This window comes from Zingiber officinale, chromosome 4A (assembly GCF_018446385.1).
Source record: "Zingiber officinale cultivar Zhangliang chromosome 4A, Zo_v1.1, whole genome shotgun sequence".
Lineage (NCBI taxonomy): Eukaryota > Viridiplantae > Streptophyta > Magnoliopsida > Zingiberales > Zingiberaceae > Zingiber > Zingiber officinale.
In genome coordinates, this window is record NC_055992.1 from 94,304,150 (window position 1) to 94,310,149 (window position 6,000).

Below are 6,000 nucleotides of genomic sequence, written 5' to 3' on the forward strand. Positions count from 1 at the left end.
TTTGAAGCATTTAGGGCAATCTTGGTTTAACGTTTTAAGTTAAAACAAGTGGTATATTTTGAGTTAGCAAAGTGGTTAAAGATACTTAGATATGTAATCTAGGTATACTTTATTTATGCTAAATCTTGCCATGATTGTTTGCCCATGATATGCCATGACATCATATTTAGGTTTGTACTTTGCATTCATTCTTTTATTATGAAAAATACAAAAATACCATGTCATGTTATACATACATCATGTAGTTATAGGAATCTTTCTTTTGAAAGCTATTTCTTTTTGATATATGCCATAACATTATCATGCATTATGTTTATTTCCTTAAAATTAAGGACAAGTGTTTTTACCAACAAGTGGTATAAACAAATGGCATTTATAAACAAGTGGAATCAACAAGTAACATCCTTGTTGGATGTTTACCACTCAAAATGCCTAGAAAGATATGCATGATCCCTAGATTAGGGCAAAACCAAAATTTACATCTCATAAAGACCTATAAGATGACTTGTATGTGTTTTGTGCACATTAGATACAAGTGAGATGTTAGGATGATGAACAAAACTCAATATGTTGATTTAGTGCATTCTTTTGAGTTTTAAATTCATCAAAACACATAGTTATGTGTGTTTCCCATCATTGGGAAAGCTAATGTACAAGTCATGTGCATTAAGCCCAAGGAATATAGTGGGATATTGGTTTTGAAAATGTTTTTAAAATAATTTTGGAAAACCTTGGTGAAGGCTATCTTTTGATAGTAATCACCATTGAATAGTTAGACACGAACTTGAAGAAAACACTAAAGTTTTTGCAAGTTCTCAAGTTTGTGTAAATCTTTGAAAATATGATGTATTTTCATAGAAAACTATTTTTCCATGATAAATTATACCCTAAATAATGTCTACACAAATTTTTACGATTTTGGAATTTTGTAGAATTTTCTAGGGGTTTCTGAAGTTGACTGAAATGAAATCTCAGCAACTATCAGAGCTCCGATCGATCCATGGATCGATTGGAGTGTCTGAATCGATTAGTAGATCGATTCAGAAGGCAATTCTAGCGAGCAGAAGCTCGCTGGATTGATCATCCGATCGATCCAAGAATACTGAATCGATCAGTGGATCGATTCAGCAGGGTTCAATCGATTGGAACCCAACTCCAATCGATTGAAGATGCTGATTTTGGCTGGGAAAGCTTATTTTCAGCATTTTGAACCTATTTTAGTCTAGGTAACCATTCCAAACCCCTGAAAATACATTTGTATACATAAAAAGGGTATTTTCGTGTGGAAAACAAGGATGGATTGGTTAAGGAAGGCTAAGTTGAAGTTTAGGTTGATGTTTGTTTCAAATTTTGAATATTTGAACCTCAAAACTTCTAAAATTGGGTTTCCTAAAGTTTTAGGGATTCCAAGTCATTGTTGGTGCAATGACAGAAGTTACCACCATGTCTTTAGGGGGAGGGACTCTTTAAAGACATGAAAATTATTTTTCATGAACCTTGGAAGGTGGTTAACCTTCCGTTAAGAACATGCTCAAGGTTGAGCGTTTGAACTTTAATGGGGAGTGGATATCCTCATTGTTCAAGTGGCTTCAAGTGGATAATGCTCAAGGATGGGCATTTGCCTACATTGGGGGAAAATGTAGGGTTAAGGATAATGAAGGGTATGGGACCTTCATTATCGTGTTGATCACAACGAGTGAAGTTGTGAACAAAATGAGCAACTCTTCAGGGGGAGAGTTTTCAACAAGTGAATTTGTTGATGTGTGCCCAAAGATGGGGCATGGTTTGATGTGTGCCAATAGGGGGAGAATGAAAGGGAGTAAGTTAGGATTTCATTACCTAGAGGGAGTTTGCCCTCTTAGGGGGAGAATGAAGAGCTTAACTTATGTATTCATTGCCCAGTGGCATGAAGCAGGTTTAGGCTATGAGATTAGCCTAACTTACATGTGGTATTGTAAGTGATAGTGTTGGTATTGTCAAACATCAAAAAGGGGGAGATTGTTGGTGCAACATCCTTCAGGTCAAGGTTGACCTGGTTGACCAAGCTTGAGCCTTGGTTTGAGTTTCGATGTTTGACAATGCAAGGCTGATTGAAGAAGAGTCAAGTAGGTCAAGGATGACCGGATACTTGACTGGGAAGTCCTAACTGGGATGTTAGGCAGAAGGAAAGACCTAGTGAGTGAAGCTAGGCAGTGAGGAAAATCCTAGTGAGTGAAGCTAGGTGAAAATCCTGGTGAGTGAAGCCAGGTGAAAATCCTAGTGAGTGAAGCTAGGTGAAAGTCCTGGTGAGTGAAGCCAGGCAGAAGAGAAGTCCTAGTGAGTGAAGCTAGGCAGATTGGAAGTCCTGGTGAGTGAAGCCAGACATGGGGAAATCCAGATGGGTCAAGATTGGCCAGACATCTGGTGAAAGTCCAAGTAGGTCAAGGGAGTGATCGGATACTTGGCATGATGAAGGAAAGACCAAGTAGGTCAAAGGATTTGACAGGATACTTGGCAAGAGGAGAAAAGTCCAAGTGGGTCAAAGGGATTGACCGGACACTTGGTGAGGGAGTCCTAGCAGGTCAAGGGAGTGACCAGATGCTAGGCATGATGTACCAACATGTCAAGGTTGACCGAATGTTGGTTTGAGAGGCTTGGGACTTGGTTTTGGGCAGAAACCAAGAGCTGGATCGATCAGTGGATCGATCCAGGCTTTTTCCCAGCGAACAGAAAGCCTCTGGATCGATCAGTGGATCGATCCAGAGCTAGTTCTTGAAGTTCTTGGAGGTTCTTCCAAGTCAAGAGGCAGATCTATTGCAAGAGGAAGAAAGCTAGAGTTAGGGTTTTCTTGTACTCATTGTAAGCTTTGTGCTTGTATTTTGTATCCTTTCCCCTTCCTCTTGTAGTGTGAACTTGTAGGGCTTCTCTGCCTTCGGTAGTTACCGAAAAGGAGGGTTTTATTAGTGGAGGGTGCGTGAGTAGGTGTGGATCCTTGGACTAGTCACCTCTTGTGAGGTGGATACCAAGTAAACCAACCTTGTTAGCGTTGTGTGGTTTGTTTCTTGTATTTCCGCTGCGCATCTTTGAAGAAACAAGCAACGACGAGCACCTAGCACGCGACGAGCTATTCACCCCCCCTCTAGCTACTTTTCGGTCCCAACAATAAGCACTCGTTTGTGTCCATTTATATTTAAAATACATATTTATGGATACATTTGATTGATGAAACCTTTACGAAGTAAAACGTTGAAGATGTGAAATATTTTTTAAATTTTTTTAAAAATATTTGATGGGCCCGTGGGTTGGCCCGCCAAACCCGTAACCCGCCTTAGATTGGGTTGGGTTGGAAATTTCTCAACCCGCCAAGTTGACGGGTTGACCCACCCCCGCCCCACCCCGCCAAATGGTTGGCCTGCCACGGGCCGACCCGTCCCACCACGGGTTGAACCGTCTGACAGCTCTAATTAGAGACCATTGATATTGCCCCTTTAGGAGGACGGTCCATGCAGGCACGATAGGAAAAAGCATCACAGAAGGCTTGGTCGTCGCACCAGCAGCGACCTCTACCTCTCCACTTGCAATTGGCATTGATTCCTCCATGCCAGCCTATTGCACTTACAGAAATGCAGCTGTCAACTCAGAGGTTGATGTGTCTACACCATTATTTGAGAGGAGGCAAAGTAGGTTGAAGACTCGGTCATTCGGGATATGATTTCAGTTTATTCCGCTGAGGCAGGTATATTGATAGATATTGGTAGTTCATATTTATTTATATCTAGAGCATCTCTAGGTATGATTAGGAGGGTTCATATATTCAGATCACATGGATTAGTCGTATCTTTATCATCTAGAGACGTGTTGATCATCAATTAGGAAGTCAAGGGATGCTCTTGGACTTTGGTAGTTTTACACTCATAGTGGATCTTCAAGTGCTTGAAATGAGAGAATTTGACATCATCCTAGGCATGGATTGGTTGGCCACGTACCATGCTACATTCAATTGTAGAGCGAGAGTAGTCACCTTCTGACCTTCGGACCAACCCTCTTGGGAATTCGTTGGGACCAAGGACGATGGGATTTCACTTATTTCAACACTATAAGCTCGGAGGCTACTATCTCATGGTTGTTAGGGATACTTGCTATCGTTGATCCAGATAGATGAGAATGGTGTTTCACAATTCTTGGATATTCCTATAGTTAGAGAATATTCAGATATATTTCTAAAAGAACTCCCCAATTTGCCTCCAAAAAGGCAAGTAGAATTTGTAATTGAGTTAATTCCAAGAACATCACTGGTATCAAAAGCCCTGTATCGAATGGCGGCAAAAGAACTAAAAGAATTGAAGATTCAACTATAGGAGTTATTGGATAGAGGTTTTAATCTGTCCTAGTGTTTCCCCGTGAGGAGCTTTGGTACTCTTTGCCAAAAAGAAGGATGGATCTCTAAGATTATGTATTGACTGTTAGTATTAACCCTAGTACTAATTATGAGATGATTGTAAAAGCTCCTTTTGTATCATATTTCATTATTAATAAAGGCAAAGTTGGTTATTATATCTACTTCAATTCAACACTGAATGAATAAGTATAATAATGTCCTAGAGTAGGAGGTTCTAATCTACAACATATCAATTGGTTGAATTGATAGTGAGATATTGTAGATATACATAGAATACTACTCTTAACTATTCCTAGTCAAGCATTAATATACAAGGACAATATTAATTCGTTGAGACTAGCATGTAGGTCAACGGATGACTTAATCTCACAAGTCATGGATATGAGATATCAGGTTGGCATATGAGTATATATTAGAGAATATATACTGAATGACCCGCCATAAGAATGTTTCATAGATCATTATATGAGTGTCATAAACATTCTCATGTGACTATTAGTATGAATAGTCCTTAGACCTGAAGTCATTATGGTTCCCTACATAAGAAGTTGTATACTTTGGTATTGACAAACGTCACCCGTAACAGGGTGGACCATAAAGTCGATCACTGGGTATGCAATAAGTTATGTGGAGGGATGTGAGTGATGTAAATGGGATCTATCCCTTCCATATGACGGAAGTGATATCTATGGGCCCCTTGATTAGTAGGACACAAGAATGCATGACCATGCTTAAATAGTCAATATGCGATATTGAGCTTATTTAATTGAGTGTGTCTACTTAGAGATCAAGAAGCATAAAGATTGATAAGAGGATGATACGGTATATGCCTCATTGACCAATCTAGATATTGAGGATAGAAGGATTGAGTCATACAAGATAATAGCCACGGAAAGGTTAAGTCGGATCTCAACATTCTCGTCACTTGGGTAGCAATGGTGCCTTTCTAGATGCCACTCATTGCTTATGTATTTAAATGTTGATTTAGATACATTGTCAACGTTACGAGAACCTATTGGGTCACACACAAAGAACAAGTCAATGAAGATGAATTCATATGATGAATCATTGGATGAAGTCTAATTCAAATTGGACTCATTGAGTAAGACTCAATTAAATCCAACTATTGGATTGAGTCCAATTAAAATTAGACTCATTGAATAAATTGGATTGATGATTAATGAGTTGGACTCATTATATGATTTCATGAATTATTTGATAATTAATGAGTTTGACTCATTATATGATTTTATGAATTTGAATTCATGAAGAAAGAAGAGTGTACAACTTGAATTACTCATGCATTTGATGCATTGGATGAAGAGTGAACAATTTGAATTGCTCATGCATTGCATGCATTGGATGTATTGGATTCATTGGATGAAGACAAATATTAATGTCAATTAAGGCAATTGACATTAAGGCATGAGACAATTTCATGAATCTATAAAAGGGAGTTTTTGGATTCATTTTCATGATGAAATTTTGGTGTTCTTGCTCTTCTTCATCCTCCTCTCTTCCACTTGGCCGAAACTTCCAAGAAGGGTTGCTAGCACAACCTTTGGTTGTTTCATTCTCCACTTGGTGAGTTTATGAGACAAATGAGACTTGTTCGTGTGGAT